A 10,452-nucleotide genomic window follows, 5' to 3' on the forward strand; every position below is an offset into this window, starting at 1 on the left:
TAAATCCGTCTAACGAACAAACAGCGTATGTACATTCGGTAATACACATGTCTTTTATGAGATTGAACTAGCCGCTACCGCTTCAAGTCATTATGGAAAGTGCCTAGGCTATATAGTGGATAAACTCAAAAGGAGGGTTGACCTTTTTAATTTAATAAGCCTTGGGAAATTCCTTCCGCGAATTAAGTCAAGCTGCAACGTTGATCGAATGGAAGGGCACGTTCCATGCACCGAATTACACACCAGAAATTCTAATGAAACATGCTCGTGCGGTTCGTGTTACTAGTTGGAAAAGCTCGACATTGTATCTAGATTTAGTCTCTAATGATGGTCTATTCGAGAAAAATTATCGGTACACAATATTGAAGAACCTCCCCCGTCTTCAAATGTGATTGGAAGAATTAACCTGAGTGTATTCGGGGTTGAACCACAATCTTGTACAATCTTAATATCCGTTTTCTTTTCTTTTTTCTTGTCGTGTGCATTCGCAAACTTCGACTTGAGACATTTCCAAAACGGAATCCATTTCCTCGTTACACTTGATAATCGGATTCGTATAGAAACTATGAGGCGCAGGGTGGATGACATAGCATTAGAGGAAAAATTTCCTCTCTTGGTTCAATTATCTGGAATCGTCCTCCAAGGCAACGCGAGGATCACGATCAACTGAGAAGATTTGTTACGCTCCCGTGATATCGGGGAAGAAAACCACCCTTGATTCTCTTAAAAACTGTTCAGAACATTATTAAAGCGTTACTTGCCGTAGAAGTATATTGAAAAAGGATCTCGCAGGGTTCGTACGCACCGGTAAAACCTGGAAATCGGGGAAAAGTCAGGGAATTTCGTAAATAAAATTAGAGTTTTGAGTGCGTCGAAGAAATAAACTCGTTTTTATACGAAGTACTATCGATGTCGAGAAAAAAAAATGTACCTACAATTTTGTTCTATCGCTCCACTTCGTACATTCTACGTATATTACTCAATACCAAACTTTCTTTCGTTTTTTTCTTACGGAAAATCGCAGGCTGTTTTTTGTAAATTGATTGTCAAATAGTAAGATATTTACCAGGTAATACTCAAGGCATTAGTATTAATGTGTAAAAATATTGTTACTTTTCAATTATTTTCTGGAATACCTGGAAAAGTCAGGGAAATTCAAATTCCAAAAAGCGTACGAACCCTGTCTCGGTACCTCGACGTGTAAAATAGGTAGGTATAATAATTTGCTCATTGTTGAGTTTGTTGGCTCCGCGCGTGAACGTATACATGAGGTAAGCACACCAGTTTCTAATAAATTTGAAACCACATTGTACTAATTAGTGTTTATAATTGACAGATATTTTACTATTCACATAAGCGCAATGGGTTCTCAATGTTTCGATGTTCAATGATTATCTGAATTCAATAGGAAATTTCATAGAAAATGTGCAAAGCATGTAATGCGAGATGTGTTTGCTGTGGATAATTGATCCGACTGACTCTAAATTTCTTCAAATAAGTGGCATGCAGGCCCTGTTTACTGACACAAAGACTCATGAGACAGGGTAATTTTGACTACTATTGATTCGCCGTTTTCTGGGAAAGAGACACTTGTCTTCTGTACATAAAAAGTCTTCAGTTCGCGTTCTTGGAATGTTTTAGCTAGCTTACCGAGGACTGCAGAGTTCTCTTCTCTAAGCATCGTAAATTGACGATTTATGGCTCTCCGCTCTTTCTCGTGTCACTCGCTACTTTTGCCACCCACAGGTCGAAACGTGAAGCCCTTGGGCCCTCCAAGGCGCCAGTAGATGCATACACTCATTAAACTTGAATTTTCGAAAATTGCGTAGCGTGCTTTGAATTCGTCCAATCTTCCTTAAAATTTACAATAAGCTCCTCAACTCGGACGCCAATGTGTATCAATCACGCGTTCACCTTAACCCTTCAGCAAGAAATTGATAAAGTTGAATTTCAGATTGATCTTAGTTTTTTGGTACTTTTTTCATACAGCCCTGAATATTAGAAATACAAAAAAAAAACCGACGGTAGTTATAACGTCACAAGTGTTGATCGATATAATTTTTGGCAACCGGTGAAATATAATTTGCACTCGATTTTGTTACTGCCTGAGATTCGGAGATTTATTTTTCTTGGAATCTACTGAAACTCGACTCTGACGATGGGTGTAAATTCATTTTAGTGCTCACGGTAGTTTAGTTGTAAAAGTTGTGTTCATTTAATCGAAATGATTGCGCAACTTATCCACAACCAAACTTCGAAGAACTTTGACTCCGCAGTGACTTTGGCCCTGGTTTAATTACACGCGGAATTGGACTCCACGGATGTTTCTTGTATTTCATTCTGTAGAGTGTGTTTATATTTTTGAATACATATATATATATATATTTATGTATCTACATGTGTATACCTACATACGTGTCGAGGAACGAGGGATATTGGTAGCAGGAAGTTCTAACGCGAGGCCTTTCAACGGTGGTAAATCCCACTTTGATGGATGTTACGCTTTTCTGAATTGAAGGTAGGTCTGCGTCGTGAATTTTGCGGGGGTCCAACTTCTACGAACGTTTGCCACCCGAGTGCCCAACCGAGAGCTTCGCACGATAACATCGTAGGCTATGTGACGTATTCATGGGATTTACGATTCAACGCGGGGATATCATCGTCTCTCTCGAATATCCAAGTTTGGGTGCTGAAACCTACGAGGCTAAATTTCGCGAACCTTAAAGACGTGGGCAATTTAATTCGAGAGAAATAAATATTCAGCAACAAATTTCCTCTTACTTTACAGTCAGGCGACTTATGTTCCCGAGACTTTCTCTCGCGTTTTCCTCCCTCATCCACCGGCTCGGTATAAAAGTCGGCAACTTAGATCTTCGAAATCCCCAGGACTACAACGCGTAATTCTTAGAAAACCGTAAGCTACCAAGAACAGGAAACCGCTCTGCCGAGTTTCTTTGCCGAGCGGGGGAGGCTCTCGCCTTTTTTCCACTTTCCCTGCCTCCCCGTTTCTTTTCTTCTCACTTCTTTCTCTGCAGTATGTTCCTCGCCAGTTTTTCAAACTAGGGTCAAGGTAAAATAAAAATTTCCAACTCCCAGTGCTATAATCAACCTGTTTGAACGCGGGATTGAATTTCCATTAAGTCCGCACTTTCTTTCATGTCCTCACGAAAACGGAAGTTTGGTGGTACTCGTTCAAGGAGAGGGGAAAAAAGTTTGAAGAAGGCGGAAAAAGAAATGATGAGACTACAAAAAAAAAATAAGATTCAGTCCTCGGTCAATAGGACGTCTAGCAACGTCGTCGGATTAAGAATTTAGTGTAGGTATCCCACCAAATAACCACTTGTCGATAGGCATGGAATTGCTGTTAAGTATATATTTATGACAGGAACAAAGGTTATGAGTTTATTGGATTTTTTCCTCAGTCTTCGTACGCTGTGAGAACGTCTAAGTAGCAATAAAGTTGACCCCGGTAAATTTTTCACGTTCGTTTGATCGTCCGTCTCCGGGAAAAAAATATTCTTATAATCTGAGACGATTCAATTTATTGATATTACACTTTCTCTCATCCGTCAGTCATGAAATCATAGCGGGTAGCTCAGCTCCAATTTATTGCGACCTGAAGGTACGTACGCCGAAAAGTCTATGTCATAAATTTTCCATATCGGATCATTTTTTTTTCACTTGTTTTCAACTTACTACGTAACGTAACTTATTACGTAACTTAAGCAGATACACACTAAAACCCTCGTTCACTCCAGAAAAATAAAAGAAAGATTATTATAATTACCTGTATCTAATATAGATACGAGAATCAAGCTTATCGATTCTTCACCTTTACCAGATCGGTTCGCACCACTGTCGATGACGTGTTTACGCTTTGCTCACCCCTGCGTGTCGCGGTGTTGGATTTACAAGTTACAGATTGATTAATCACGATTACAGTCCCTTGGAAATATTGCTCGTTCTACGTCAGAAAGTGTCACGAAAAGAAGTAATATCGAAGGATATGGCAATGAAGAGGAAAAGAGATAGATAAAATGAATATGAAAATTAGCATCTTGATTAATTATTTCTCGCATTGTGAAGCAGGCAAGAGTGACAGCGTTTAATCGTGTATGCGAAGCACTGTCTGCAGAATTTCTGATGGTATGCAAAATACCGGCAATAAAAATGGCAGGCACACCAAAGTAGGTACGCAAATATACATATGTATTTAGTGAAGGCTGGAATTGAATTTGGTGAAAAAAATTTCTGCTATTCTTGCCTCGCCCCCCCCCCCCCCCCCCCCATTCCGTCAGACTTGGAAGACTTTGCTATCATTCTACAATGTGTTCGCAAGTGAGTAAATTTAGATTGGGATCTTTGATTCACTTTTTTCTTCCCCCGTTAATTACCCGTCTTCTTTTTCTTCGTTTCTATTCGGTTCCATCACTCGGAAGGTAGAATTAATGGTAGATTAGTAATTCATCGAATGCAATTCGAGAGCCTCGTATAATGGTTCTTTCAATCGCTTCATAGAATGAGAGTGCGCAGGGAATTGAAAGACCACTGGGACATACATATTGGAAGTTGATTAGAAAAGCAATTTCAATAGGAAGTGACTCTAGGAAGTTCTTTTCCTTCCAGGCCGACGGATGCTTCCTTTTTGCCAGGCGAACGATGAAATCGTTAGAATAACGACAGGGTTAGATTGCGTATAGGTGAGCTTCTGCCCTGCAGTAAGCTACACGGAATTTCAAGAGCAATCGATACGCTGCTCTCTTAAATTGATGCCACCTCGTTACCTGGTTGAACAAAAACATAAGTCTTAGCTTAAGCTGTTGCGACAAGCCGAATAAATCTCTAGTGTTCCCGATCAATATAGTTTTACAGTATAAGAATGGACCTGCCTCAAAGTCAGTCAGCAGTCGGAAATGTACGCGTGTTTCTCGTCGATTCATACTCGGCGGTATCATTTTTACTTATTACAATCGCACATATGACATGCATCCCTCATTCGTTATACTTGAGTGATACTTGAAAATGGGAAAGCTCGATGACTCTTCTGCGCCCACTAGCGTGTGCAATTTTAATTAATAAATACCTTTTTGCTTCCTTTTCACCGCCTAATTCTAATTAAACAGCCCGCATCAGTTGCGGCGACAAAAGCAACCGTATTCGAGCAGTTCTTGTTGCCTTGGGTCATATTCACGGGGTGAAAGCGTACAGAGTTTTCCGAAGCCACCGTTTATCGCAGCGACTCTCCAAGTCGGCCTGATTTCTAAGATTCTTTGATGAGGTCAAGCGCTAGCGATGGCAACCAAGCTAAAAATAATCGAACATGACTCGATTAAATCGGTAAAAATTCATCTATAGACCGATTATTTCGTATTTTTGTGAAACGGTGCATTTGAAATCAAAATCTAATAAATTCCAGTACACAGTCTTAATGACTTTTTTTTTTTTATAATTTCTAGTTTCATTCGAAACATTTTTCAATTTCGGGTAAAGATATTTATTTATCTTTCACTGATTGCGAGGAAAAATAATCGATTTAATCGAAAACTGATTATTTTTCGTCATTCTTAATCAGCCGCTGCTTACGATGCTCTGGTTAACGGTCGACGTGGTCACGTTGCCGAAGGAAGAAAATTAAACTATGGCGCAGTGGTACTGGTCTGAATCCGCATTGCTTTGTGCGTCGCCGATGTTTTCTTCTCAACTGTTATTTCACCGTCTTTCGAGGCGAGATTCTCTCTCTCTCTCTCTCTCCGGAAAATCCGAAGAGTAAGAGATTCGATCAGCGACCGCCGGATTGATGCAAGCCCCGGGAGACACTGAAACAATATTACTCGACTTCACTTCCGACCCTGCGCTGCGGTATCGTAATTCTCATACACCGGGACGTTGATACTGCTTCCGATGCAAGGGGCTACGTGTCCTGGTTCATCGCACTTTTTACCTGTAACATCAAGCTCAGACTAGTCGTAAAGTTCTTCATTCGCTCGCTTTCGTTTATTCGGAATTGAAAAATGAAACAACCGGAACAAGCAAATTTAAGTATCATCCGCACAGTGTACGCCAGAGTCGTAAACTAAACTAATTATTGGCGAATACAAAAGTTACCGTAAATTAATCGACGACAGAAGTTAGTTTGATTATGTGTCTACTACGTGAATCGTAATTTAATACAGAGCGATGCAGAGGCTGAAAATGTTAACTCGTTTTCGTTTGCGAAAGCATCGCCAGTTAATTTGTAACGAATGAATATTGACACGGAAAGTTATCGCCAACTATCGCTTCGTTCGGTACAATATACGCGTGGAACTACGTGCATGCAAAATGGTAAGTATTTTAGCTTTTACGTAGACAAGTGTACCGCCGAGGACAGCTTCTACCTAGAATATTATAGATTCATTGCCATGTGTTCGGGATATATAACTTTCGGATAAGACGATACGGTGCTAAAAAAGCTTTCAAAAAATTAGGTTACATTAAACTGGCGAGCTCACCGGCTGCATCGCTGATGGAACCGATGGATGTTGAAAATTGTTCGACTCGCTCGGAATTTTCATGCACATATGCATGCGTGGATTCTGTATTTTCGCAAAGAATTTAACGTATGGCTCAAAAAAATTTTGTGGAAGCTTCTTAGTTGGTCGGAATGAAAGGTCCCTTCTATTTATGGGATACTCGTTGTTTTTCCGTTCTTCTTGGTCATTCTAATCGCTTGAAAATCGGCAAAGTATGAAAAGGCTGATTTGTTAACTAGCATGTAATAGGGACGGGAAAAAATGAGCTTTCAATCGAAATTCGATAGGAAACATCCATCCCATCGAATGAAAATATGAATAGAGTAAAAATCCAACGAATTCCGATCACTTAATAATACAAGTTTATTATTTATTCGAAACGCGTGTTTCCCACGGTTTTAAAATTGCGGATGATTGGCAACTGGCGCACGTGAAGGGGTGCTTGTTCACTCAGCCAATTACTTCTTTAAAAGCTTTTTTGGTACGGAAGCCGTACGCTTCCGCCCTCGCGGAAGGTACTTCAGCACTTTAGAACTCGATGATTTATGAATTTGAAGTACCTCAAACTTTCTCCAACGACCGTACTAAACGCTTTAATGTATGTATATCCGAGGCTTTTCTTGCCGTACTGCAACCTAGGGTTAAGAAGTTTCTCTATACATTCACAACGCCGTCAGTAAATAATTAAACTGCGTTATTTTTCTTATAGCGCTGTACGAGCAGTAATAAAGTCGGATTCGCCTTACGATTAGCGAGCGATTCTCACGATCTTATCGTTTGACGTTAAAAGTATATGAAACAACAGACGACAGGTTTAATGAAAAATCTGTACCTATCTAAACGGGAGAGACAGAAAAAGCGCATCGTATAAATGCGGCTGTTCAAAAAGGCATGAATAAGTCGCTTTGCTGCTTTCATAATACACGTATCTCGGCGAGACGATGCCTTTTTGCGCCGCAGTCACGACGAAATGCGTCTTTTCTATTCACGTGTAATATAAATTACGCCGTGTTCATTAAAACCCTTCGATAATATCGCAAAAAATTTGTACACCAATGTATAACTCCGCTTTCGCGTCTGCGAGCAGGATTCGCCTCTTTCTCTCTCGCTCTCCATCCGCAGTATCAGGGTGATAATATTACTTTAACTTTTAAATTAAAAATAAATCCTCAGAGGATCACTTTACGCAGGGATTGACTCAACTCATCGCCCCACCTCCGACACGCGGATCAATTTGCACGCCCGATTTCCTCCTGAATGCGCACTCACCCGCGCGTGTAACCAGACAACTTACCTTCACCTCCCCAGCCTCACATCCCCCTGGATCTGGTTTGCGCTTTAATGCTCTAAAAACGACATGGGACTTTAACCGAATTAGCGTCTACCCGCAATGATCACCATTGCTCATATCACGTGTCGGTGGTGCCGATCACCCGTCGGTAGGTATTACTATAGCCATTCGCCTGGCCGCAACTTACTCGATGAGTAAGTTGTACAAAGGAGATAAATAAGTGCAACAGCTTTGCAATCGAACAAATATGTATAGTATCTCCGGATTGAATAAATGGAAAAGATTTTCGGCGAATTTTCTTCAAACATCGAAGTACCGACGAATGGAAGTTCAGAGTGGAACAAAGTTGGAACAAGGTTTTTTTTTATCACACGTGCATGAAAAGTGAGGTTTTGCGTAGCAAACCAGCGAAATGAAGTTAGTCAATTTCGTCTTAGCGTTGTAAATATAGGTTCGTGCAAGCACAGTCCACAATTGCTTTACTTTCGTCCCTGAGGAGGAGAAATTGACCACTCGCATTCCGCAAAACTGCCGCGCAAAGCCTAACTACTCGTTTCATTCGTTTGTTATAAAAACTGTCCCGTGTGACTCGGTAGCAAAAGTTGGGGATGATCTCAACTCGTGTGATCGTTTGAGGCGCGCATTTCACACTCGTCGCAACCGTCAGCTTTCCTCCCTTCTCACACAATATACTATTGTCTCACCATACACTCGGCGTGGAGAAAAGTCACGGAGGTGGCTTTCCCATTGGCTCGCAAGTGTCTGCGCGTTACAAGTCGTACGTGATATCTGCGCGTTTGCCTGTGTTTGCGTGTGTTTATTATAGGCGACGCGGAAGGCGGGGAGTAAGGAGAGGAGTACTTCCGGTGCGCTTTCGCGTCCCTCTGGAGAGTGCTTTGATGTCGAGCATGACTGAACCGTAAGCAGCGAACGTAGCGAATCTGAGTGCGAACGGAAGGTTGAATGTCGAAATTGTGCACATCGAAGGTAAAGAATAATCAACGGGTTGGCTGGCGAGTGCGGGACAATTCGCGATTCGACGAGGTGAACGGAGCATTGAGGGTGAAATTGGTTTCGAGATTAACGCTTGAGGCCTGCCTCCCGTGTCCTCGATTACCGTCAAATTCGACTTTCAATTTATCGCGGACCGTTATTCAGCCTTGCACCATCGAAATAGCTGGCGATTTATATTTTACGGGGGACTAAGCGCAGCTCTTCGAACCCAGAGATTGTGCCCTTAAATACGTATATTCCTCGACGAGAATGGCCATTTTACGCGTATGCAGATAAGCGGCGGCGCCGCTGCAGCTTTAGAGGAAAAGTTCTGGCTGCTGCTTTCAACGTTCGCCATTTTCCACTGTACCTACGCTATTACCACTGCATATATACGACAGATATATAGCACGAACGTTTAAAGTTTACGCGTACAGATATTACACATCGTAGATCTTTCAGCTCTCTCGTCTTCATGATTCGACGCGGCGTCAGCTGTTGCTGTAATTTCCTCACATCCCTCGGCTGCTTCGCTCGCAAGCCTTTTCGATGAAAATCCGTATTCGCGAGATCTGGAAACATCGTTTTTATTTTTTATCTTTTTTTGTTACAGACGGGTGAGATTTGCCGAGTTTGGATAGTCGGAAGTTAGTTTGAGCGAACTTCAGACTCGTGCGTTTAATTCGCGATTAGACAGGTAATCAGACATTACACCGTTGCCAACTAGTTAAATAATTCGGCATGATTTCACACGCCACTCGTCGAAGCGTGGAGTAATCAGCGGGACTTGATACGGTACGTAATTTTCCTTATCTTCCTTCATATTCGCCAACCAAAGTCTTGAGGGGTGAAGTTAATCCAGCGTTCGGGCTTTAATACCATCGCACAAGAATTTAACCAACAATATTTCAAACTCTACGACCGCAACAATAATAACACGTATAACAAGATTCTTCAGAAATTGCGCGCAAAGGATTGAAGTTCATTGCAGAGACATTGAATCCAGCGTTGCACGTAATTGCAATTCTGGAATACGGAGTGTGGCGACGTTCTACGATACTCGCGATCTTATAAAGAGACGAAACGCATGCCGAAAAACCAGAGTTACTTACCTCGATCCGTTCGCAATGGTCGGTCTTCCTCCATTTGGCGTGCGGAGTCGGGGTCCGTTGATCTTAATTATCGCCCCCGTTTCCCATTTCCTCGTCTTTAGCGTTATTACAAATTGCCGACGACGAGTTCGAGATCGATCGAAGAGTTTGGCTGCGGTTGTGCTGTGCGAAAATCACTTGCGCCTTAATTAGCTCATCGGGAATTATCAATCTGGAATTTGCGTTCGGTCGGCTGAGACTCGGAACAACGGAATGCTTACGCTTTAAAGCAGCTTTAACGCGTCGACGTATAACGACCCTCGCAAGTTCACAAAGCGCGTACGGCATGTATAATATAACCAAGCGATAGTCCAGTTATAGAAACGAGTTTTCAAATGAGGCGCGATGATAATACCCTGCGCATAATGACGCCAGAAAGCAAAAAAGCGATTTATCCCCGAGGCGAGAACAACACGCCGCGTCAACGATTTTCTGAATAATTTATTACTCACGGTTACGTAAACCTTTGTAAACCGGTAATTCGGACAGATTACATAACAGGCAT

At 41.7% G+C, this 10,452-nt stretch overlaps 1 long non-coding RNA gene across 1 annotated transcript; it reads right to left on the reverse strand.

Moving 5' to 3' along the window:
* Nucleotides 1-3,529: 3,529 nt before the first annotated feature.
* Nucleotides 3,530-10,208, reverse strand: LOC124180247. Its single transcript, XR_006870230.1, has 4 exons — nt 9,909-10,208; nt 5,584-9,368; nt 5,084-5,304; nt 3,530-4,784 (listed from the first exon to the last, which is right to left on the reverse strand). It is a non-coding gene; the product is annotated as an uncharacterized LOC124180247 (long non-coding RNA).
* Between the last annotated feature and the right edge of the window lie 244 nt (nt 10,209-10,452).

This window comes from Neodiprion fabricii, chromosome 4 (genome assembly GCF_021155785.1).
Source record: "Neodiprion fabricii isolate iyNeoFabr1 chromosome 4, iyNeoFabr1.1, whole genome shotgun sequence".
Lineage (NCBI taxonomy): Eukaryota > Metazoa > Arthropoda > Insecta > Hymenoptera > Diprionidae > Neodiprion > Neodiprion fabricii.